This window comes from Microtus ochrogaster, assembly GCF_000317375.1.
Source record: "Microtus ochrogaster isolate Prairie Vole_2 chromosome 14 unlocalized genomic scaffold, MicOch1.0 chr14_random_1, whole genome shotgun sequence".
NCBI lineage: Eukaryota > Metazoa > Chordata > Mammalia > Rodentia > Cricetidae > Microtus > Microtus ochrogaster.
This window is the reverse complement of record NW_004949096.1, coordinates 32,741,477-32,768,710: the sequence shown is the minus strand read 5'-3', so window position 1 is coordinate 32,768,710 and position 27,234 is coordinate 32,741,477. Positions and strand designations below refer to the sequence as shown.

The 27,234-nt window shown below is 41.3% G+C and overlaps 1 protein-coding gene across 10 annotated transcripts in view; it reads right to left on the bottom strand.

Annotated features, from left to right (window-relative positions):
- Sema6d (semaphorin 6D) overlaps positions 1-27,234 on the bottom strand; it is a 513,469-nt gene that overhangs the window by 350,394 nt on the left and 135,841 nt on the right. For all 10 annotated transcript variants that reach the window (XM_026787688.1, XM_026787692.1, XM_026787698.1 and 7 more), the window contains exon 2: positions 9,666-9,746. The gene's annotated coding sequence lies outside the window, so the exon portion shown is untranslated. The remainder of the gene's footprint in view (positions 1-9,665; positions 9,747-27,234) is intronic.

Genomic DNA, 27,234 nt, shown 5'->3' with positions numbered 1-27,234 from the left:
TTAAAAAAATCAAATTCAATTGTTAGTTCGCTCCTCTTGTTTATTCCCATAATGACTCTAAAGTACTATGCTTCAAGATCCTTGCAGTGTCTCTGTATTGTAAGAGAAGGGGGCAGACAGATATCTTAGGATTTGTGCCAGCCCCATTGGCCAGTGTCACTAATGGTGATAATGATTCTTTTGTTAGCTTCAGAGAACTCAATAACTGCCTTAAGGGCAAAACAGAAAACAGCTTTACTTTCTATATTCAGCGGACTTGAGAGTATATACTAAATTAGAACTCATATTTCAGTCCCACAAACTGACTGGCTGAAGGTAGTGTCCCTAATACCTATGCAGAATGACAATCTCTTCTAAAACAATGTTTTGTTTTTTGTTTCTTTGTTTGGTCTCAAGTGGAGTGCACAATATGTAAGAATTATTTATAATGAGGCTGTGGTTCTCAGGTCAGGTATACAAGCACCATTAGTCAGAGAGAAGAGCCTTCATAGAAGCTACTGAGATTATCTCTCCACTGTGTGTGTTGGAACCCACACCAAAGACGAGCAAAGGTTCAGAGCAGTCAGGACTAGGAGATGCACCAAACGGGCCAGAGCACTACATCAAGAGGGATGCGAAGTGGCAGTGTGTGCAGCTCTTTATTCTCTATGACAAGGAACAAAATGGGTAGCGGAGGAAAATAGGGAGGGGCATATGTTATTGTAAGTGAGTTGATGGGATGTAGTTGGAACACAGGTCAGGAAAGAATGTCATGAAGTGCAGGGATAAGTTCCACAGCTGAGTGTGCTCGTCATGGGCCAGATATGACCATCATGACAGTGTCTCTGCTGCTCCAGAAAGCAAAAGGGGCCTGCGATGAAGAAGGAATCTCTGGCCTCTGTAATGATGCGTGCTGACTCAGAAAGCAGTGTGAGATGACAGAGCAGAAGGCCACTGTTGGCCTCAAGTCAGGAGAACATCTGTGCATTGAGGACAAATCGCTCCTCAGAAGGACAAGTGTCTCCTCAACAAACAAGTGCTCAAAATTCCTCAACGTTCTTAAACCCTTTGGTCTAACTGCTTCTGAGTGGAATACAGGACCTCCTTATTTCTCCTTTGCACCTACAGCCTCACTGTTACCATCTGCCTTGAGCTGGATGTTTTCTATCATTGGCTCCTGTGGGTAGGACATCTATCGTTGGCTTCTGTGAGTAGGACATCTGTCAATCATTGGCTTCTGTGGGCAGGACATCTATCGTTGGCTTCTGCTGTAGGTCGCCACACGAGCGTAGACCTTCTTTCTTCTCTAGGCCTCACATCACGACTTCACTCCCTCCTGGTTCTGATCTTGCCCTCTGATCTAAAAGCCTTTCATAGAACTCTCTGGGGTTCAGAGCAGCCAGCACCAAATCTGTTCACTCTCAGTCCCTCTGGAAACTTCCCTTTGACCTCTCTGGTCAAACCTAGCTGAAACCTGAGCTTTACATGTAGGACTGATTCTACTGAAGTCCTCACAAGAGAAAGCGTTAACTCCCCTGGACCCCTTGGAACAAGGAGCCTAAAAGCATGTTCTATGTCACCTTGGTCAGTTGTGACTGGGCTCAGACATTTCCTCTTCTTCCACAATAAAACACCAGCAGTCACTGTCAGAAAATTGAGCTATACTACCCCATAGGTTTCTTGGCACCCCTTCCAGTATACACCTCCTCACTCACTGAAAACTTAAGTTCAGGCTCATGAGTCTTCTCGGTGATGCCTTTTTTCTTTGACCATTTTCATATTCGATGTACATTCCTTATGATGCCCTGGTCTCTCAGTTTCCAGACTTTTGTGTGTGTGTGTTTTGTTGTCCACTTTTCTTGGGCTACTCACCTTTGTGGTCACGTTTGCATTTCATCATTATTGACAACTGAAGTCAGCAAAGTCTCAACTTTAAAGACTCCATTCTACAATCGAGATTCGTTTTATTCTGATCACAAGTGCCTAAGCCCTTTAAATACAGATCTCATTAAGGACCGAGAATCCATCATTTCTGTGTTGCTACCATATAATCCTCCAGGACAGTCTTTCATACTCACTCTGGTGTCATCGTACGTCCTTTACCATTTATCTGTACTTTTCAGGTGAAACTTTGACACTCATTAAGTCTTACAGGTGGCCACTTTGTTCCTGGGCTGGAGAAGCCTAACGTGTCCAATGTATGACAGCTCATCACAACAGAACTTGTACTATCATGACCCCAAGTGCCCACCGACCCTCCCTGCCCTGCCTCTAAAGATAAGTCCTTCTCCATCTTTTTCAAGGTCAGATTCTCTATATAAACACAGATACCTACTCTTTGCTTCCTTACCAAAGCTATAGAAGCAGCCTTTGTGGTGATATACCCAACTGCTGCCATCCCTGTGCAAACCATGCTTGCTCCACTAAAGTCTGAATCTTCTGTGTCTGCTCCTCCAGTTTATATGTGACGCCCAATCACTAAGGTGAGAGCTTTGGCAGGTGAGTCATTTGGGGGTGACTAAATAATTTCTGATAATTTTTCCCTCTTGCATTGATCTTACCTGGATTATCTCCTCCTCCTTCTTCTATTCTTTTTAAATATTCTCAGCTCTCTTCCTCATGGCCTTTGCACTCTCTGTTCTCTGTGCCTGCTACAGTCTTTGCTGAATTTCAGCCTCCTCTGGGCTCTCATGATCTCCAAGTTTTTCCTCCCCCTTTTAGGAGATATCTATATAGACAGGCTTTACTAGGCCACTCTGTGGAAGGGAAAACCCTGCCCATGACACCTCCTCCTCCTTCTCCATCCTCTGTCCTTCTTACTCGTTCATACGCCTATATCTAATACAATGGTAAAGAACAAGAATACATTTGCATATTTTAGACATGTTTGTCTTGTCCATCATTCACCTTCTACACTACAGGACAATCTTCAGGGAGACAGAGACTTTTATCCGCATGATTAATTCCAGTGTCTCCAGTATATAAAACAATACATTGTAAACCCTAATTGGTGACCAATAAACATTTGTTAAGTGGGGGAGACAATGAAAAATAGATCTATAAAATACTGTGGAAAGATAAAACAGATATTTCACCATGCCTTTCATGTGGAGTAACATCATCTTACTCTGGGATCATCTTTTGGTAAAACCAGGATGCGAGTGGACTCTAAAATTACGACTGTTTCCCTAGTAGCTTCTTGACAATGTGACAACATAGCTCTCTGAGCAATACAATAACACTAAAACTCAAAGCAAACCTGTGAACAACACTGAAGTTCCTGCTTTGTCTTAGCAGAAATTACACATGGGGCATATCATATCCTTTTGGGATGCTCTCAAAGTCTCATTTTTAATGTCTTTCTTGTTACTTTCTTAAACATATTCTGTTTTGTTCTCTCCCTCTTTCAAACACACACACACACACACACACACACACACACACACACACACGGGTGGAGTCTAAAAATAAAGTCCATACTATCTAACAAGAGGTCCAAGCAAGTCTTTCTGTCTTTCTGGTTGGCATTAGCGTATATCACAATATGCTTAAATAATGTCTATTTCTCAGCCTGTCTTGCCTGTTGCATTTCCAAACAAACACATATTATACCATAAAGCTCAGAGAAAAGGTTTTTCAATAACATATTTTTATGAAGTGACTTTCAAGATTTAATTAGAATTTTTTTGGATGGCTGATAAGACAAAAAATATTGTTAAAAAGCATTCCCCCCTCTTCCCCTTACTTCAATAGTATCCTTGAGTCACATAGAGATTGCTATTTACTGGAGGTTCTCAACCTGAAGAATTTCTCATCGGTCACCTTGCTTTTACATCATCTTTTCAGATGTATAACTTGAAGGGAAAGATGACTTTGATACACCAGAAAAAGATTCCTAGTGATAGCTGGGGCCTTGGAAGATAATGGCGGCTTCCTGGTTCTTCCTCAGCCATTCTGATCGGCTGCAGAATAACTGTGGGTGACCAGAAAGGAAAACCTTATTGTGTTCTGGAGTTACTTTGACACAACAGTGGAAATGGCTGAGGCTTAGAGAGCAGCTGTTTCTGCTAGCTTTTCTCCATTCAGGCTCCTGCTCCTAGGACAAGTTCTAGAGGGTTCCAGAGAGCCTCCCACCCCTTCCCAGTTATCTCTCACCTCTACTTTTTTTTTTTTTTTTGGTTTTTCGAGACAGGGTTTCTCTGTGGCTTTGGAGCCTGTCCTGGAACTAGCTCTGTAGACCAGGCTGGTCTCGAACTCACAGAGATCCACCTGCCTCTGCCTCCTGAGTGCTGGGATTAAAGGCGTGCGCCACCATCGCCCAGCTCTCACCTCTACTTTGACCTTGTACAGAAGAAAAACCAATATTGTGAAGAAAAATAAGTATTCATTTAGTTGGAAACACTATAAATAAAAAGTATCAGACCAGCCTAATTCCAAGAAAATTGACTCACCCAGTTCTTAGTAGTGGGATTGACCACATTGATGGTAATAATGGCATTGTTTTTTTGGCTAATTGGGTTAATTACAGTCACACTGAAATTTGGGTGCACACCTCAGGACATCATTTCCTCTCAGTTCATTCTTACAATTCTCTTTGGTTGTCTTATAGAGTAGCGTCAGAGCTGTGTGGCCCAAAGTAAGTTTAAAGTAGGTGCTACGCTGGGCAGAATCGGCTAGAGTCAGAATTAAAGAGACGATTAAGAATTTGTTTGGTTTTTGAGAAGAAATTCATATAAATGCAGGTATGTTTGAATAGTTATGAAAGCAAAAGGGAGGCTTTCATGTGTTGTGGGGTCCATGGTTCTGTTCTGGAGGATAGGGATTCACGTAGGTAAGCATATTTGCAAAGGAGACCCCCAAGAAAACGTGCAAGTTTTATCCTTGTGAAGGGGAATGGATGACATTACTGGTTGGTATTTCCTAGGTCAGCCAATTTCTCTGACCCGTATCCATTATGTTAGCGTTCTTTTCTAGCACACTGGATTAAAATCTGGACCACGTGTGCTTAACTTCATCCATTATTCATAAACCTTGATTGCTTCTGACATTAGTATATGAACAAGGAGGTCTAGAAGATATTCCATGCCTTGTGTAATTATTGAAATTTCCTGTTTATCATTTTGGTACATTTTCTAACAATTGCAGCCTTATTGCTTCAGGATAGATATATGATCAACAATTCTTTGTAGAGACAAACAGTACAGTGTGCTCAGGCAAATTGGGTTTTTTGACCTGGCACCAGCCCCCCAATTCATATTGATTATCTTCAGCATCTGTAATGAAATGGAGTCCGAGGGTAAACTCAGGGCTTGGTGGGGGTGTTGTTTATCTTACAGAGCAAACACTTGAAGCAGGATTTATGGAAGCAGAGGGCTGTGGGTCAATAGTTAAAAAAAAAGCTTCAAATGTAAACAGGCAGGGTACTTTCTGAGCTGTGAAGGAGACCAGAAAGTAGACTGATGGGGTGGGGAGGGTGGGGAGCAGGGAGATAATTGTAGATTGGTTTTGTAAAATAGTCCACATCTGAAAGGAATTAAGAGAGAAGTGAGTCCGAGAAAGGACAATTCTCCTCCAACTCCAACCCTGGAGACCCCTTCTTCCCCATTTCCTGACAGGGATTGCACAGTAAACATTTCTCTCAAAAGTCTCCCATATTCTCTTCTTAGCTGGTGTTCTAGACCACTGAAACTGGAATCAGTGTGTTAAACACCAGGGACAGTACACAAATAATTCAAGGACACATACAGTGATTGGCTTTTGTTGCTATCATAATTCAATGAGGAAAGTCCAGGGTATCTGAGCTCAGAGCAACTGCAAGTGTTTGCTCAGTGCAAAGTCACACCCCAGCCTGAAGAAGATGCAATTCTGCCACAGCCCAATCTCACCAAGTGTCTTTTGAGGATCAAAGGTTCTAAGGCTAAGTTCTGTGTGGTAATTTTAATCTCCTCAAAGTGTTCCTTGTTTATTTTTTCTCCTGGTAAGTCTTCAAAAGAGTCAAACTAATATTAAACACAGTAGAGGGACTGGAATTATACAGGATACCCCAAGACCAAGTTCTCAGCACCAAGGGATTTCTTTGCCCCAGAGTGACAGAGAGCAGGGAATAAGAGACAAAGACAGGAGATCGAGGAGGGGAGAGAAGGGAAAGGTAGCAAGGGAGAGGGGGAAGGAATATTTGTTCCACAAAGACCAAGGACTGCCTCTGGATAGAGAGAAGACAGACAGGGCCTAAAGAAAAATGGCAGTTTCTAAAGCTAAAAGGGGAAGCCCCATGTTAGGAGGAGTTGTTTTGTTTTGACTGGATATGTTAATTAGGGCAGTCAAAGGGGAGCTTTTGATTGCTGGAGGTCAGTACTTTGATAGCTGGACTTTGGTAGTCAACCTCAGGAGGAGGAATTGACCAAAGAAGGGAACAGGCCTTGGTGACTAGCTTTAGGAATGTAATTCAATGGTTTTTCACAAGACAAAGGGAATGGCGGGAGGAAGTCAAGGCCTGCCAGAGACATGTTTGCCATGCTTGGGCTAGCTAGAGTCCCTTCACATAGTTTTATAGACTAAAATCCAAATCTCAGTATTTAAAGAATTTCTGGATTTAAAATCCAGAAAAAAAAAGAAATAAAAATATCTCCAGTTGAGTCAGGCAAGCTTTCAGGACTTGGGAAGATTCCAAGGCCAGGTTCCTCCTCCCTGACCTTAGTACATCAAGACAGCCTTTTTCAAATTGGCGAGCCTTGTTAACAATGACCTTACATCACAGATAGGGAACAGAAAGGCATTGTCTTTGGTTCTCTAGCAAGACAGAAACTCTAGGCTACATTCAGGGAAATCTTCCCATATCTTTTGTTTGTTTGTTTTGTTTTGTTTTTTGAGACAGGTTTTCTCTGCATAGTCCTGGCTCCCCGGAACTCACTTTGTAGACCAGGCTGGCCTCAGATTCACTGAGATCTGCCTGCTTTCTACCTCCCAACTGCTGGGATTAAAGGCGTGCACCACTTAGGATTTCATTAAGGACAATTATATTCTCACTCTTGCTGACTCCTGCCCTCCCTCCCTCATTCTACTGCCTGCCCCTTTTTGTCCTTGCAGATTCTAGGAGACCTGTTTAGCTTAATTTCTGGCTCTTCTGGTATCTGAGATATTGCTGTGTACATGTGCATTTTATTAGAACTTTATTATAAAGAAAATGTGAACAAAAGACATCATGCACTAAAATCAACCAGACCCAAAGTCCATCTGTCTCAAGAGAATGTGTATTCAGTTAGAGCAGCTGTTCTGAAGCTGGGCAGCTTCTTGTTAGACTTCACTGCTGTAGGATAATGCTCTTGTACACTGTAAAGATTTGTCACTCATATGGTTTAATAAAATGCTGTTTGACCAGTAGCCAGACAGGAAGTATAGGTGGGGAGACCAGACTAAGAGAGCCCAGCTAGCTCAGTAAGTAGAGCATGATACTCTTAATCTCAGGGTCATGGGTTTGAGCCCCACATTGGGCATCATTATTGATGGACATTTCTATCCCATCTGGTTCCACAGCCATTCAGTCACAAAGAAACACACAGAGGCTTATATTTATTATAAACTGTATGGCCTATTGATTCAGGCTTATTATTAACTAGCTCTTACAACTTAAATTAACCCATAATTCTTTTCTATGTTTAGCCATGTGGCTTGGTACCTTTTCTCAGGAAGGCATTCTTATCTTGCTTCCTCTGTGTCTGGCTAGTGACTGCCTTTCCTCTTCCCAGAATTCTCCTAGTCTGGTCACCCTGCTTACACTTCCTGCTTGGCTACTGACCAAACAGCATTTTATTTAACCAATACAAGTGACAAATCTTTACAGTGTACAAAACCATTATACCACAGTACTTCACATTTACCATGGAGGTATTTTTGGTGGTACACGAATATGTTAAATAGTATCTGCAGTTTAATGATACTCCAATTAAGATGTTTATTTAAATTCTACATCTAGATAAGGAAACCATGACTCACATTTGAAAAAAATGAATAGTTTGGTAGTACCTTCTAGGAAGTGTGGTTAAGTCATTAGATGAAATATGAAAAACAATTATTTTTTAATATTCAAGAGGACCATGACATTCAGGTATAAGACACTATAATAGAAGCAGGCAAAACAGGCCAGGGGGTAGAAAGGCAGTTACTATCAAAGCTAATGCTCCTGAGTTCTACCAATGGAACCTAAAGGATGGAAGGTCAGAACTGACCTTGTTCATTATTATCCTGTCTCACAAGGGCCCACACTCATATACACACAGAGACAAGAATGAACAAATGAATAAATAAATAAATATATGTAAAAAATAGAAAATGTTTTTTGTGATATTGTGTTGTCAGTTTTGGTATTAGTTTATACAATGCATTTCCTAGCTTCTGGCACATTTACCATCATTCTTTCATTGTTCTCAAGCAGTTTTTAAGAACATAAGCATTAAAACTGAAGTTCATGTAGTAATATAAGTGAATAAAGTCACAGACTATTTGAGGGGAACAAGTTTAAAAGCTAACTATGAACACTGATTGCCAAATTCATCATTTTCAGATTCATAGATACAGAGCTATCTGCTGTACAACAATGTCCAACAAGATTGCAGTCACTGTCTGGCCAGCATACCATGGATGTGATATCAGGCCTCATGAAGATAGACTCAGAAGAATACATGAACTATTTTAAGATGATATTCTTCAGAGAACCAGATACACTGACGATGGTATCACACCATGGAGATCAGTCTCAGATTGAATTGGATAAGAAATGGGTATTATTTCTAAATTTGACCTATTAACTTCAACAATTTGAACTCCCACGAATTCCCTAATGCCTAGGATGATATGATGGAACTTGAAGAGCGTGGACCACTCTCTGTTTCCATGCCTACCTTATATTAGACAGCATACAGACACTGTGAGGCTGTCTATGAAAGATGCAAATATTTACTTGCTGATGCTTCCAGCATTTATTCCTTGGCATCAGATCTAAGACTATACATGTACATGTGTATGCACACACATGTAAACATACACACATAGGGGTGAAAGGCTTCTATTTTTAAAACCATCTTTCAATAACACGATTTGAACTCATCTGCTGGTATCTTCAACACTATAACTTTGTTTTGAAGTCATGGCACACAGATGTGCCTCTATTGGCAGCAAGTGTCCAGTGTGGAAGCCACACCATCAGCGCCGAACATTCTTCTTGTTATGTAATCACTTAATTAACTACAGATTTCTTTCCCTCACAAGCCAACCTCAAGGTTTATGCTAAGGCTGTGACCGCCCTCTATAGAACCTCAAACAGCCACTTCTTCTTTCCTCCCACTGATGGAGACTTTGTGTTCTGACAACTAATACCTCATCTTGGTAGATACAGCTCACTGTCGTCAGATGTGAATACTGTGTCCCCTTCTTGGTCCAATTGTACAGCATAAGGAAAGACAGGTATAACATAGTTTTTCTAGTTTTATCCAGTCCAACAGTGCTATGTTCGATGTTTAAGTACTCATTATGGATTTCTCTTATGTTTTCTTTGGTTTTGCTAAGATAATTAGCAGGGACAAGGTATGGGTAGAAACATACTGACCTAAACAATTTCATTTTGCATCTATACAAAACGCCAGAACTCGGTAACATTTTCTGTCCTTTGTGGTTATGTCTTTAAATCTTACCACGGCAAGCAAATGTGAAAATCCTTAAATTGCTCTCCTCAGAGTTCCCATGTCAACTGGCATCTGCTCAGGTTGGAGATCCTGCCAAAAGTCAAAGGAAAACATTTATGAGACAGAGCCTGATGGCTGATTATTTAATCCTCTGTGTCCAGCACTGCCAGCAAGCATGGGCTGTGAATGCCTGCTGCTGCTTTAATAATAAGCCCTCTTACACACAGCTGAATGCAGTGTACCAATGGATGCTTCCCCCTGCTCTAATAAGAGACCGATTATTGATCTTCACCTAGATGTTCCCATTGAGACCAGGCATTCATGAATACAAACAGAAAAGAAAAATGGCACAATGCATAATTAGCTTTAATAAATACGGGCATAATTTCTATGGAGAAAATGGCGGTCAATCTAATTTTAATGAGGACAAACAGGCTTTTGCTTAATAGTGCATAAGAGGTATAAGGTCTCAAATATATTCAACAGCCAAACTAAACAGCAGCCTCCAACTTCTGTTTCTCCCTTTGGGATAAAACTTTAGAGGCTGGGGTGGACTACCTTCTGACCACACTACTAGAAGAGAAAAATATACACCCAGAAGTGGAACAGAGAAACAAAATGAAGATGAGTCTATAGGGAAACGTGAAAGTGCGAAGGATGGTGGGGAGGAATTGAATTAATGTTCAATCAGCTCTTGGAAAATAATTAAAAGACTAGAGATGCCTGAGGTTAACAAAAATAAATAAAAGGATGACTCAAAGCCCAGAGAGATAGCCCAGTGGGTAAGTTGCCTTCCACAGAAACATGAGGACAAGTGTTTGATCCCCAGTACCCAGAAAATGGCTGGGTATGATGCATGACTATAACCCTGGTGCTGGGGGAAGGGACAGAGACAGACTTACTCAACATCCTAGCCAATCTATGAGGATTATGTCTAGCAAAGAACTCTTGTTTCATAAAAAAGAATGCAGAGAGCAATAGAGAATGATAGCCCACCTAGACCTATGCCCTCCCACACACACATTATAAGCACAGGCCTATAGCAGGAGCATACACAGACATGGCCACACAGTTTTCCACTACACAAAAACACATGCACATGCCCTCTTCATAAGCATATATGTGAACAAATCTCCATACACCACACACACACACACACACGCACGCACACACACACACACACACCATTCATTGAGAGTCTCTGGGGTCTGTCAGTTCCACTCTGAAGTTGCAAGTCATTATCTTATTAGAAGGTACATAGGACAGGACTGAATTGTTCATGCATCTGAATTATCTAGTTGTTGCTCTGAGATGACAGATAATTTGTTGCATTGTTTGACATAGATGAAATATGCACACACATACACATATACATACATACATAAACCATACAAGATGTTTTAAAATTAGAATAAGTCACATGTAGCCCTTCTGATATTGACTGTGTTTTAAAATCATATCTTCATGTTAACTTCCTGATGGGAAGAGAAGACAAGCCTTATATCTACCATCTGCTGGGGTTTTTTTTGTGAAGAATGTACTTGATATTTTACTTTTTAAGATAAAAACATGGGTCATTATTAAGGATGATAGTTTTCATTTGTGAGTTTGGCAGAGTTTGTAAAACTGTAGGTTCTTGAAGCTTTCCTTCCTAACGATTCTTAATCAGGAAACTGGGATGGTTTCAAGATCAGGCCATCCTGTTTCCCCTCACCCAGAGAGCCAGCTAAAAACTAAACAATAGAGGCCACATTGACATCCATTAGAAGGAAAACACCTTTCAGTGTTAGCTGGTGCCTTGTATTCGCTGATTCTACCATCAAGCAGAAGTGCTTGTTAGAGGCAACAACTGTGGTACTTAAAAGAAAACTCACTTGTTTAAGACTCAGGGACTGCCACCAACAAGCTAGGTAGGATTGTGTGGATGGTGAAGATTGCCTCACACTTGTTTCCATTTGTGTTAAATCCAGGAAGCCTGACACAAACACTCTACAGTGCTTTGCAAAGGGGCTCGAATCGTCTACTTAGAGAGTTTGCAAAGGTCATGTGTTTATTGTATAGTACATTTGCCTCCCATCTTATTGAATACACTAGAAGACTCAACCTCGCATCAGACTCGTGAGTGGAATCTTCTCTACAAAGGACTAAGCAGCCTTTGACTGAGGACCTCAGGGAACTGGCTGCAGTCTTGTTGCTGCTTCTCACTGACTTTTCAGCCTTAGACAAATCAGTCTTCATCTACCACCCACTTTTCCCTTCTATGAAATCAGAACCCTAATCTAGGAAATGCTGAGTATTCTTTCAGCTCCGGCATCCTTAGAAATGCTGAGAAAAATGGGGTGTGGAACTGGACAGTATCTCTAACTTGACATGAGCTTTTGGCTGATGTTATGGGGAAGGAAGTGAAGTCCAGAAAGCCATGGCACTGAAGTAAGACCAAAGGTTGGACCCAGAATTTCAGCTCATATATCAATGCATGCTTCACTCTGACCCCCAATAAGTTTGCACAGCTCTATTCCCAGCGCACACTTGCTCACTGACCAAGGAGCGTTCCTGGCAGGCTTTTCCTTCCTTGGCTGAGAGAGGGATTCAGTGCATCCTTTGGGGCTCTCTCTCAGATTTTCTCAGGGAGAGAACATATGCCCTGGTCCCGGGAGGATCCTTCTCCCACACTCACGGCTGCACAACACATGAGAAGAAGTTATGTACAAGCTGAAAACATGCTCTGGGGACCTTCAGATGCGTTCCAGGCCATTTCTATTATCAAAATATTGCTAGGTTATCTTCTGGATCCTTTCCTGGACTCAGACATTAGTATTTTAAATTCACCACAGATCCTCATTTGGTTGTCTAAAGGTCAATCATTGGCGAGCGCACCTTGCAAGAACAGCAGGCACCCCTTGCTTTCCAGTCTTATGGGGATCTGTGGGTGTATACTGGAGTGAATGAGGGGCACACACTCCTCAAGGGACAGGCTCGTGTTCCCTCTGTTGTCCTCTTTGGAGTTTTCAAGCAGGCCAGGAGTGTATTTGTTGTCTTTGCATAAATCAGTTTATCCAAATCACTTTGCTGTGTCTTTTTGAATTTTCTCGACACTTCTTTTCTTATCAAGGCATCACTTGCCCACTCTCCAAGTACTGTTTTTATCCTGCTGACTTCAAGGACGCACAGAACAAGCCTTTTATTTATCTCACAGTGTTGAAAGTAGAAGAATTTTCCATGACTGCTGGTGCCCAATAGTACAAATCAATTAGCTTAGCTTTAGTTTATAGGTAAGGAAAGGTTTATCCAAAAAGAAGCTGGAAAGTGGTTAATGAAAAGAGTTTCGAATGAAAGGAAGCTAGAGCAGACTGAATCGTTAGATTTGTTGAGTCTTCCATTTGCAAGACACTGATTTAAAAATTCCATGCATACACACATATACAATACTATGCTATAATATTACATTCAGTTCTCAGAAAACCCTACTCAGCAGATAAGTTATTGTTCCCAGTTTACAGACACAGTAAGTAATCCTCGGAGAGCGTAAGTAACTAATAAGGTCAAATAGCTCCCACTGGTAATTGACAGAGGTCATGCTCAATCCACCCCAGAGTTTCTGCACGTGGCAGAATGCAGCAAAGGTTTCTTACCCATCACCCCTTACCACTTTGTGTCTGAGTAGCAGGTACAGAAAGAGAGTGGGTTGATCCAGGCTGTTCTATTGATAGACAGCAGGCCCATGACAGCTTGGTCACAATCCCACTCACTGCCCTACTTCTAGGAACTATCCTTCCTTCCATTTTTGTGGAATGAGAGCACCGAGGATTGAATGAATCTTTCAGCATCCGAGCAGGGGACCGGACAGACAGACTTTGCTAACTATGTCAGATCGTTTAGCTCCAGCAGTGATTATAACTCAGTGGTTGGAAAATGTGAAAGTCTGGTTTGCCACAGTAGACTCCCACTTTCCTCCAATCTTATGCACCTTCCATGAGGTACGTGGTGTTTTCTCCTATTAAGAAGGTGGACAGGAATGGGGATGATGAATGAGCGAACCTGCCCCCTATGGAACAGAAACAGTTCTGTCCCCACGAGTGAACATTTCCCAAATACTCTCATAACAATGACAATCTAATTCTATTTTAAATGACAGTAATTCACCATACTCTATGCTTATTTGGTTAGTTTTTACCTTAGCAGAAGGAGAGAGAGCACGAGCAAGGAACTCAGGACCGCGAGGGGTGCACCCACACACTGAGACAATGGGGATGTTCTATCGGGAACTCACCAAGGCCAGCTGGCCTAGATCTGAAAAAGCCTGGAATAAAACCAGACTCGCTGAACATAGCAGGCAATGAGGACTACTGAGAACTCAAGAACAATGGCAATGGGTTTTTGATCCTACTGCACGTATTGGCTTTGTGGGAGCCTAGGCAGTTTGGATGCTCACCTTACTAGACCTGGATGGAGGTGGGTGGTCCTTGGACTTCCCACAGGGCAGGGAACCCTGATTGCTCTTTGGGCTGACAAGGGAGGGGGACTTAATTGGAGGAGGGGGAGGGGAATGGGAGGCGGTGGCGGGGAAGAGACAGAAATCTTTAATAAATAAATAAATTAAAATAAAATAAAAATAAAATTTAAAAAAAGTATCTTCACATGTACTTTTGTCAAGCACCATAACAACAACAACAAAACTAAATAGGATGGCATAGCCTTGATTTTAAAATAGCAGTTATGTTGAATTTTATTTTAATTTTGGTATTTTTTGTTTTGTTTTGTAATGACCAACAGAAGAGAGCTGATATGCAAAGTGGGAAGTGTAACCTCCTGACAGAGACAGGAAGTTGTTCCTCAGTGTCTACCATAGATGGGTTACAGCAGCACCTACAGATACCTAACTCTGGATGTCAGGTCCCTTAGATTTGAGCATAACCTATATGCATATTATAGATATATTTGCGCATCACCTCCTGCATATTGTAAACCATGTACAGGTTACTTATAATACATAAAACTATACAAGTGCTGAGTAAACATTCATTCAAATGCTGACATGTCCAGTAGAGAAGCACTTTTTCATGTATTCCCAATGGTTGCTTGAGCATAGAACCCATAGATATGGAGAGCCAACTGTACATAGTGTACAGTTAGCAGAGACGATAGTCAATACACTCATCTTCCCACAGACTGTTGCCTTCTGTTTGCATTTGGGAGTGAGAACACCTGAGATCTCTTCTCAGCCAAGCATATGATACAAGGTTAAGTACTTTGCCTACGCTGGGTATAAGGGGTCCAGTTTTCCTTCCCACTGATTGACATTTTTCTCTCTTCCATCTTCCAATTCCAATAATCACCATTCTGCTTTCTGTAGTTGTTTGAAGTATTTAGATTGCACATAAGTGCAATCATACAGTATTTTTTTAATCATTTCTGATTCTTTTCACTTAACATATATCAAGGTTCATCCATGTGATTGCAAATAGCAAGACTTCCTTAGTTTTAGGTTTAAGATCTTTTTTTTTTTAAGATTTATTCATTTATTATATATACAGTGTTCTTCCTGCATGTATGCCTGCAGGCCAGAAGAGGGCACCGGATCTCATTACAGATGGCTGTGAACCACTATGTGGTTGCTGGGAATTGAACTCAGGACCTTTGGAAGAGCAGACAGTGCTCTTAACCACTGAGCTATCTCTGCAGCCCTGTTTTGGGTTTAAATAATATTTTTATCTACTATGTGGAAATAATATATATGTTATTTCCACATATGTGTTATTTCCATGTATATACGGAAATACATATATATGGAATTATATGAGGCGCACACACACATACATACATACATATACACACATACACACCAAACATAGTCATTATCAGGATAGCCCAGATGAAGTTACTGACCCTACAGTACTCTGGCTGCTTGGTTTTGTTGTCATCCTTGTTCACATACAGGCTGTCTTCTTCTCTCCATTTCTCTCTAGTTGACGAGGGTCATTTGCCTGCAGATGTGAGATGTTGTAGGTAACACCTCAGTAACATGTGCAATCACTCAACCCTTTTTCTCATTCTACCCATGCAGTCATCAAACAGGAAATTAAGGACTGTAAAGTGAAGAGAGGAAGGAAGGAATGTCACAGTACGCTCTTTTCAAAGAGCAGCTCTCAAGGCTCCTTGCACAGGCTGGGAGGGAGCTGTGCGCTTCGGAATCTGTTGCTGCAGGGCATGCATCTCTGCATACATATGCATAATGTCCCTTTCACACTTTGGAGCTAGCAGATGCTGCCTCTGCTTGGGAGGTGTTTGGTAATCCACTTGAAATTGCGGGGACTCATAACTCATTTATGCAAGTGGCAGACCCCTCTAGATGATATCTCTTGCTCTAAAGAATGATTGAGAGAACCATGGAATGGGGCCAAAAAATGACAATGAAACGCTAGCAGGATAGCAGTTTGCAGGAGGCGTCTAGTCAGAGGAGGGGATTACTCGAGTCAAAAGAAGAGCAAGCTCGGGCAACAGAAAACATAAGAATGAAGGAGGCAAGAACTGGCTGGTGTCAGGGATTAATTGTGTTACTCTAAAGAAGACCCCAGGCATTGGCTCACTCCACAGGCAGGCAGATATATAGCCCTATGGACTCTCCATGCTAGTGAGCACTAGGACAAAAGAGAGCTACTACTTCACGCTTGACCTCCAAAATTTCTTAAACCTTAAAGATAGTAGAATAGGGAATATATCTGTCCACACAGGGACAAGGTGACTGAAGATGTGGTCCTTGCTCTCTGGAACAATTTCTGATTATAGGAGTACTCTGGAACAGGTTCTGATTATGCTCCCTTGACCATGAGCCTCCAATGAAATCCTTTTACAACGGATTCTCAAAGTTTTGGTTTTGTAACATCAAGATCATGGCACCTCTCCCTCCATCCCTGAGGTGGCCTTACCCTTCCTAACCAAGTGAGATGCAAGGCTTGCTTCTTAGAAACCTGCCCATCTTTCCACAGTCATTCTGTCCCCTTTAGCCCTGGCCACAAAGGCTCCTTTATCTGTAGAGAATTTTCTTTTCATTATGGTTTTGGTCTTTTCTTTTTCTGGGACACCCTACCCCCACAGATTTTCCACATACCCTTGCAGAAACAACTTGCTGCTTCCGCAGTGGGGCCAAAACATTCTCATGATACCTTGTATGTGTTTCTACCTGACCACTGAACACCTTGCCTTGGAATTTGATTTTAGTTTTCAACTCACACACAATACAAACTTCTAGAGAGGAAGAGCAATTCCTATAAAAACACCTTTAATCCAGAACATTGAGCATGGTGCCTATCTTATACAGGGTTCATTAATACATGGAAATGGAAAGAAAGTATACAATTCACATCATTCTTTGATGATATTTGGTGAAGCCTCCCAAGAAGATAGCAGATCAGAGCACTGGTTTGCCATCTTTATCCGATCACCTTTCATCCTCGTCAGCAACTTCATCTTTACTAACAATGACACTCCTGGATTGCTCCAGTTCCCCTAGGTCACTGTGTGCAGCAAAGGGTCTCAGATCTCTGATCAGAATGACTTGAACTGAAATTTAGAGTGATCAACTGTCGTAACCAAAGTTGGAAAAGGCTCAGAATCTAGATAAAATTTAGATCCTTCCTGGGTAAAAGCAACATGCATGCACACCCAACAAACCTGTCTTGAAGAACAAGCTGAATTGTGCCTGTCCAGATTATTAAAGGTTCTCAGGAAGTACAGTGCTAAATTTTGCACTCCGCCTTCAGCACTTCCCATTCTAGGCCATCTGAATAGAAATGACTAACACTGGAGAGGGTTTTTCTATCAGCATCATCTTGGGGAGATTGCCCACACCCTCCCAAAGAAGTGCTTCTTTTGTGAACCATTACTGTTATTGGTAGAAGTGAATTTTCTTTCTCAGGAGTTGCAGGCACAAAGTGAGCTATGGTGTTTGAGTGAGAATGGACCCCAGAGGCATATATACTTGGATATTGCGTTCTTAGTTGCTTGAACTATTGAGAAAGGATTAGATGGTATAGCCTTGTTGGAGGAGCTGTGATACTGGCGGTAGTCTCAAAAGCCCACACCAGGCCCAGCTTCACTCTCTTTCTTCCTCCACGGTAAACATAAGACATGAACACTCAGCTCTAGCGTCAGCAGCATGCCTTTCTGCCTGCTGTCATGTTTCCCACCATATGATCATGGTCTAAGCATCTGAAACTCTAAGCAAACCGCAAGTTCAGTGCCTTGGTCATGGTGTCTCTCCACAGGACGAGAACAGTAACTAGATGGAAGCTGAGAGTCACTTCTAGGAAACATGGTAAAAATATCGCTTTTGTGTTCGTAGCCATAATTCTAATTAAGGCCTTAAACTTCTAATCCTGAAATTGCTACATCCTTCCTAGATGGCCTTCTGATTTATTGGCTTTCTACTCTTACCTTGTGCCTTCCTCCGTGCTTTTAAATATGGGTGTGTCTGTGGCTAGTCTTCTCTCTGTCTTCCACCATCCACTATCTATGAAGATGAATTTGGGATGATTTCTCCAAAACATACTCGACTCCCCACTCTTCCTCACACCAGCAGTGTGCCACACTTACCTCCATAATGAAATTATCACACTTTGTCACAAGCTGTTAGTTTATGCATCTTACTGATGTATTTAGAGATTGCGAAGTCTCTAAGGATAACGGTTCCTACTAATTTGTGTTTTTTTCCCCCAAGGTAGATATTGGCCAGTTTCTTATGGAATTGAATGAAATTGAACCAACATAAACTCCCATTCACATTCCATATTATTGATTGACTTGCTGTCGCCCATCCAGGATGTGTGTAGGCTGAGTATGAGTAGTGATTGTACTTTTGCGCTTCTCCTCAGGGCTCCTATATAAACAGACATTATACAAGGAGGGATTTGCACAGTTACAGGTCAAGTTAGTACAGAAGCTAGGGAAGCTGGGCAAGCTTGTCAGGCAACTCTGGAATTGTGGGAGCAAGCCTTTTGTTAAACTATCTTGTTTCTTCTCATTCATGAAATCTAAACTTCCTTCAGCAAGTTGCAAGAAGGCAATGTCCACTTCATTGAAACTACATGGTCCACCAGCCTGCCCTAGCTTGCCGTGCATAATCGTGCTTCCTGCGCTGTCCTGATGATCACATGACTTTTCTCCTGTGCATCTGTCTCTTAGCCGGGGGCCACTGATGCAGGATGGCATTACTCTTACACATCCATTCCTGTGAAGGAAGAGTAGGCCATCACTGGCGTTGTTGGCTTATTTCTTGACTTGTGTATTTGTTCACTTATTGAACATTCATTGGCCCTGTGCTTTATGTTGAGTGATATAGTAAGATGTGTAAGAAAAAAACTCCTGAGGCTTAAGAAAATCACATGGGATAGGGAGTAGATGGAACATGAACAAAACACAGATTAACAAGACAAACTGAAAATTTACATATATCTATATCTATCTATATGTGTACACACACATATGTATATGTAGAATGTTGGAGTGAGTTTAGATAAGGGGTGACTTATCTACTTGATAGCTAAGTGAAAGTGCCACACCACAAACATATCACTAACATTGCTAACATCCCACAAGGATTCTCCATCTGCTCCTTGATAAAACTGCTATCCCTATCACAAACAATTCCTATTGTGGTTATGTGAGTGGGGCTCAAGAGTGTGGATCTCCCTTCTGAAGGACCACTGTCCCAATGGGGATGCACTGTAGTCTCCCAGTTGTATCCAACATGACCAACTCTTTGTAATGGACTTTTTTATGATATGGTATGTAATTGAGAAGAAAATATGGTGAAGCACATTCTAGAAGAACCCCAGATCCACCAATGCCACTCTTCCCTGTACAATTAACTACCAGCCCCGTGTAGCTGTTTAAATCAAGTTTACTCCAGGTTAAATGCAGTAGATATCCCACTCTTGAGAACATCAGTCACATTCATAACTAGTAACATATGAGCTCATGGCTAGTATGCATTACTGTGATCAGGCCCAAAGGATGCTGCTCTTTAGGTTGATCAGAACTTGTATTTATCAATTTATTTAGTATTACTAATTTATGAGTTATTTACATTCTGGGACCAGAGGGACAAGGACAAGAAATAAAAGTTATCTACATTGACAAGAAATAAAAGTTATCTATGTTGAAGGGCATAGAAGATCTTATTGCACACAGGAAACCACAGGGAATTTAACATTATTTGAATGAAATATGAAAATTGTAGAATCTGAGTATGTTGGTTAACTTTTATGGTAAACTTTATATGATTTAGAATTACCATGGAAACAGATGTCAGCGTATATCTGTGAATAATCATCAAGATTAGATTAATTGTGGTGGAAAAACCCACCCTAAACTCAGATGGCACCTTCATGTGGTCTGGAGCCCTGGGCAGAACAGAAAGAAGAATATAGCTGAGTACCAGCTCTCAGGCTCCTAACCATGGATTTAATGTGAATGCAATGGCCAGCAGCCTCCTGCTTTCCCTGCAGTGCTCTCCCAGGCATTATGGATAGCATCCTCCATGCTGGTAAGCTACAGTAAACCCTTCCTGCCTTAAGATGCTTTTGTCAGTTGTTCAGATGCAGTGACGAAAAAACTAACTAATGCATGGAATGAAGACAGGTCACAGGGTGAATGACACAGTATATTAATAAGAACTGAATGAGAAGATGGAAGGGCAAATACATCTTGAGAACCAGAACATAGACATTGGGTTTTCCCCAATGGCTTTATTATCTTTTCCAAATCTTTAAATCAGAAATGTGTAAATATTAACACCACTGCCAATGCTTTATGAGTTTTGTCTAGATTAAATGAATCCACATACTTGATGCAATACATAGCAGGTGTCAAGTACTCAAAAATGAGATTTTTAATCATTTAATCAACAAGGAATGTAGGACAACAATAGACTTGAACATCAAAATAAAATCACCATTTGTTATAGAGACATAGGATGCAAGATAATTGACAGTGCAAACTACAGTAACAAGGATCCACTAATACTGATAACTTAGTGTATATTAGACATGATTCCAAGAGCTTTAAGTAAGCTTATTCAATTAATTTGTTCACTAGTCCTACAGAGTAGGATGCCAATGCTATCTCCCTTCTACAGATGAGAAAAACATAAGTTAAATAATCTAACACAAATCATATTTAACAGAAGTAGGTTTTGAATCCAGGTGCCTGGCTCCTGAATGTGTTTATGCTCTTAGCTGATGTGGGAGGTCCTTCTGTCTGTGTGTTGCTTTTATTGGTTAATGAATAAAGGAACTGGCTTGGCCTGATAGGGCAGAGTAGAGATAGGCAGGGAAAACTAATTAAATGCAGAGTCAATGAGAAGCCATGGAATCCCTGACAGAGACAGATGCTGGACAGAACCTTGCCAGTAAGCCACAGGCACATGGCGGTATACAGAGTAATAGAAATGGGTTAATTTAAGATATTAGCCAGAAATATGATTAAACTATTGGCCAAACAGTATTGCAAATAATATAGTTTCTGTGTAATTACTTCAGTTCTGGGCAGCTGGGAACAAACAAGCAGCCTCCTACAACAAATTGGTACTCAACATGGGGTCCAAACCCATGACCCTGAGATTAAGAGTCTCATGTTCTATCTTCCCACAACAAATTGACAGTCCAATGTGGTCAACTATATATCCATGCAAAACCTTAGGAAGCTTAAAAGGGAAATCTGGGCACAATAGAACAGAGTTAAGCATGGCTTTTGGTAACCACAAATTATTTTTCTAGATAGGTTCGTGGTGAGCAGGGGTGCTGTGGCCTCTTTAAGAACAGTGCAATAATATAAACTGTGTGGCTTCTTTAAAAATGGCAGCTTCCTGGTTCGTGCTGTCAGTATGAACTTTGGCTCTTCCATGATACTGATCATTTAAATGGGGTTTGTGAGCAATGGGTTACAAATTGCTTAATGGAGTGACATAGGCTCACTGCATACTTAGAAATGGGGCAATGTGTCTGGCTCTTAGAGACAGTGAACATGTTTCTGCCATGTTGGACTGGGTGGAGCAAGCAGGCAGGGCCATGTTTGCCCTAGCAATGCCACTGCTTAGGGTTTTAAGAAGCACTTAGCATTTTAAGAAACCGTACTGGTCAGAAAAGGATTACAGATACACAATAAGGACAGATTCAGACATAAAAAAACCTTTTAATTGGGTTAAGTTTTTTTTAAAAATGTACATAGGCTTGGGAAAGAAAAGGAAAAGAGTAAAGAGACAGTAAATGTATAAAAGAGTACAGAGAATCATAGATGAAAGGAATAAAGATAATAAAATAAATATTAAACTTGTAGAAAAAGTAATAAAGTAAGAAAAATAAGCCACATAAAGATGTAATACACAGAGAGTCTGTGTTTTCTTTGAATATTTTGACTATTAAAGAGCTACATCTTGAGAGACATTTCATTATATGGGCTCTGAACTAAACCAACATAAAGGTATCTAAGGATATGTTGTTTGGAAAAGAGATTCTGCTATTGTTTCGACAGAAGATGAGAACCTGTAAAATCTGTCCAGACTAAGTGGTTTGATGGACCAAGACCCCATGAAAGCTTGCCATGACTACCCCCCGCCCCAAAAAATACTTCATCCAACAAAAAGCAGGAAGCAGTTTCAAGAGAACTATGTCCAAATTCCCCAGTATTATGTATAAATCTTTGTTTATATTTAAAGTGGGATATGATATAGAGAGGAATATTTTGTATTGGTATGTATCTTGGCTTATTGATACAAAGTTAAGATCAATTTTGTTATATGCATATTTCTGCTCTTTATTAAGGTATTGTGATTGTTCAGTTCATTTAAAAATGTAATGTATAGGATCACTCTAGGATCCTAGAGAAGCTAAATAAGGAGAACCCAAAGAAAAACATATAGGCATCCTCCTGAATAGTAACCTTCATCAGGCGATGAAAGGAGACAGAGACAGAGACCCAATTTGGAGTACCGGACAGAAATCTCAAGGTCCAAATCAGGAGCAGAAGGAGAGAGAGTACGAGCATGGAACTCAGGACCGCTAGGGGTGCACCCACACACTGAGACAATGGGGATGTTCTATCGGGAACTCACCAAGGCCAGCTGGCCTGGGTCTGAAAAAACCTGGGATAAAACTGGACTCGCTGAACATAGCTGACAATGAGGACTACTGAGAACTCAAGAACAATGGCAATGGGTTTTTGATCCTACTGCACGTACTGGCTTTGTGGGAGCCTAGGCAGTTTGGATGCTCACCTTACTAGGCCTGGATGGATGTGGGTGGTCCTTGGACTTCCTACAGGGCAGGGAACCCTGATAGCTCTATGGGCTGACAAGGGAGGGGAACTTGATTGGGGGAGGGGGGGAAATAGGAGGAGGTGGCGGGGAAGAAACAGAAGTCTTTAATAAATAAATAAACGAAAAAAAAAATCACCCAGTAAGATGAAGGTTATAATTAAAGTGAAAGCAAATATGCACTCAATTTAACCTTCAAGAAGGGGAAAAAAAGTAATGTATAATTAAGAAATATAGGTTAATAGATAATCAACTATAATAGTCAAGCTTGTAGTCATGTTAGTTAGATTTTCTAGATGTACAGAGATGTATTTCAGATGGATAGGCACTCTTCAGATCTTTCAAAGACTACAGAACATGGCATTTAAAATGTTTTAAGAGCTTAAGACTTTTCATAACAGTAAGACACATCTGCTCCTAGCAGCCATATTTACTTCAAGAGGATGATGGGCTTCAAAAAGGCTTCTTAACGGTGTTTGCTAACCATTTGGGCAAGAAACTGCTCTTGCCTTAACTGCCTGATGAATTAGACATGGAGGATCCACAGAGAAATGATTGCTAAACTCGCCTAAAGGTGAGGCCACCACCCTTCGGGGGGTTCCTGTTTCATAAAAGAGTCTGCTAGACATCCTGCAGAGCACAGAAGAAAGTGACTGACAAACTGCCTATATAGCCAGACCTGTCTTTGAAGTTTCCTGCCTTATGAAAAAGTCTACCAGATACTATGGGCCTGTAGGTTGAAGATGGATGCCTGAAGACTCCTCGGAACTCTCTTAGATGGCATAGGGAGGGGAAAGAGAGTCACAGTGATGCTTCAAATTCAACAGAACGAAGTTGATGACCAAAACAAACTCCCACTTCCTCATTGAAAAGCACTGATTCAGTCCCTCACACACACCCTCTAGCATCCCTGTGTTACTGACACTCTCATTTCCTGACTTACATGCTATTCCCTCTCTAGGGCTCTGCTGGGCACTGCTGCTCCTGAGTTTGTTTGTTTGGTTTTTACTATGGGTTGCCTTTACATCCTTCCCTTTCATTGAGTAAACTAATTCAGTTATTCTGAAAATTTGTTTCAGTCCTTCAGAGCCTAGCCTCTCCTCACAGGTCCTATGGTAGGACACTAATCTGGTTCAGCACTGGTGACAGGAGCCTGGTTTTTGTTTCTTTGCTTCTGTTTTAATTACTAATTAATTTATCTGCTGACAGTGGGATGGAATAATTGTAGCAGGGCACATGCGCAGCTATCAAAGGCAAGCATTTCTTGCTAGTCTCACATATTTGACAGGCTCCAAAGCAGATCAGGGGCAACAGCCAGCCAACAGGGAGGTCTAGGAGTCCGGATTAAAAAATGCAAGGGTTCAGGTGATATCTGTACAGTCCCCAAGCCTTGAATTTTAAGAGGGTGACATCTGCCTTGGTGTCTGATTGAAAGAAGACCAGTAGACCTGAGTAGTCCTGGGACTCTCCTTAACCTAGGCAGTTCACTGAGGGGCTGGCTGAGGAGCAGAGCGACCTCTGTCACCTTCAGCAAATCACTTACTCTTTTATTCCCTGTTGCTATTTTTACCAAGAAAATGTTGATGATCGATAAAAACAATAAAGACCACACAACTTCATTAACCGACAAAATATATTGCAGTTTGTATTTTTAAAGTATGTCCGAGTTTATAAATTATTCTTATATGAGGAATTTCTAAGAGGAAGTGACTTGTAGTTTTCTGGTGAGGACTTTGGATCACAAGAGCCTAATAGCCCTGGACAGGGCGTTTCTGCTGTGATGTTCACATGGGCAGTCTGGTCCCAGAGCTAGTGGCTGCCCCGCCCCACCATAGTTCACCTTTCTTTAATCCACAGCCAGCTTATCTCAGTCACATGCAATAACATCAGGTTGGTCACTAAGAGGTGACTGACAGCCACTCAGAACTACCCTTCAATGCCAGAACCAAAGAGGCATCTCAGCAACTTCTAGTACCCCCCTTCCTGCTTTCCCTCATAATTCCCATATGTGTCTTTCCCTACAACCATGCTCCTAATGCCTGAGCTTTTTTCTATTTTTTTCCACACATCTCAATTTTATTATGGGTCTTAGAATCTTAGAGGTTCAGGGAAGAGCAAATGGGATCTTTTGTTTTGTTTGTGAGTATGTCCAGGATATTAGGAGAAAAGAACAAATAAATAAAACCAAAACCCCTTTATTCATTTTATTGGCTGAGACACAGACTCTAGGTCTCCAGGTCCTACACTGAAGATTCATAGATGATAAACAGAAGCCCAGGGATTGGCAGCTCAAGAGTGTCCTTGTGACATCAGATGGTCTGAAAGGGCATCTCACTCAACAGCAGCCCGTAAAGCAGGAGCCAGGGCCGGATCAGATAAAGAAAAGGACATCTCTGTGCAGAATGAAAAAGGCTCTTTCAGGGTATGTCAGAAGGCGGAAAGCTAGATTGGAATGACTGCAAAGGGGATTAAATGGTGCACAAAAAACACTTCCTAAGTTCTGACTAAGAAGGGAAAATTTCTTAATCATTCTTTAATTGTGTTTCATAATTAGCCAAGTCACAAATGTCACAGCTGGGATTACAAGATCTTTCAAAAGGCAGGATCTTTTCTGGAGTTCTCCTTGGGGAAGTGTTTGGTGGGGGGGAATGGATGTTGGGCTGACATCCTTTTAATTTATAAAATGATGGGAGGACCCAGATTTTGTGACCGTATGCATTCATAAAGCACATTTTGAAAGATACTTTTCATTTTTTTTCTGTTTTGCATCTTTTTTTGCATTTTTCTCTCCTAAAGGAAGTAGAAAAACAGCAAGGGAAACATTTTCAGGGGAACAAAATCTCAACAAACAGACACTGGGAGTTGCTCATGAATCTGCAAGGGATAACGGATCCATGGCTTCATAGTGATGGAGCACACATTTCAATGCCAAATGGCAGAGGATGGGGACAGATGGAAGTTTCTAAAGTAATTATTCCACTACATACTCTTCCTCAGTACCACAGAAGGCACAGAGAGCAGGAAAATTACTAACAAAAAACAAACATAAACAAGATCACCTCTGACAGCTGAGCATGTGGAGCGCCAGTGTGCAAACAGTACAGGGAAGCAGAAAAGCAAACCTTCTAACAAGAAGAAGTTTTGATAAAGCACAAAAGAAAAGCAGCAACTATGCTCATATTTTTGTCCTTTAATATTGCCTTGGCTCTTGTAATGTGTCAGAATCTTTGTTCATTGTTAAGATTGCCAAATAACTGGGTGGAGGAGGGGCCTCCCAATCTAAAGAATAAAGCCGTTTTCCACATATGTGCTCTTTCCTCCTCTTTTGTGTTTTCCTGTATAATTTCATTTGGTTAAGAACTTTGAGTAAACAAAAAATCATGTAGAATTAGAGAATTACTTTCTCTAGTCTAATATATGAACATAAGACCCAGGTACCAACTGGGCCTCAAGAACCTTCTGGGTTGTCTTCATGGAGATTTAGGGTATCTGCTTAATTGGGGTGTGTCCAAACTGGAGTTAGTGTTTGCACCCCACGCTCTCCCCAGCTTTTTTTTGAAATCCTCACCAACCTCTCCTTTAGCTGGAAACCATGAGTGCAAAGAGCTGATGTTGCAGAGGCACGGATAGCAGGCATGGAACGACTTGAAAAATTTTGTACTTGGCTTCATGTTTTGCCTGCACTGTTTCTAAATTCTTATCTTTGTCTCTAAACTTGTGTCCTATGTAAGACGTCCAATGGGACAGCAGAGCATACATGTGACAAAATGCTCACATTCAGAAGGAAAGCATGCATATTTAGTACTGTCAGCAGCAGCTTCTCTGAACAAGAGGCCCTGGCTTAGTCTGTCTTTGGATTCTGTAACAGAGCATTGTAGACCGGATGACTTTTAAAAGGAAGAAATTGATTTCTTATCATCATGGAGGGTAGAAAGTCTAAGAATACCATACCAGCATCTGACAAGGGAGCTCCTGTTTCACCATCCCTTACAGCCTGCCTCTGCAAGGACCAATCTGCTCAAGATAACATTATGTCCAGTACAAAGGCAGGCCCTCCTTGATATAATCACCTCTTAAAATTCCTGATCCTTGGCCCAGGAGAGGGCTCCGAAGATAAAAGTACTTGTTGACAAACTAAGAACCTGAATTTAATCCTTTGGGACCCACGGGGTAGAAGGCAAGAACTGACTTTTGCAAATTGTCCTCTGCTTTCTCACAAGTACACACTCCTGCTCTTATGTGCTCTCTATCTCTATCACGTTCACACGC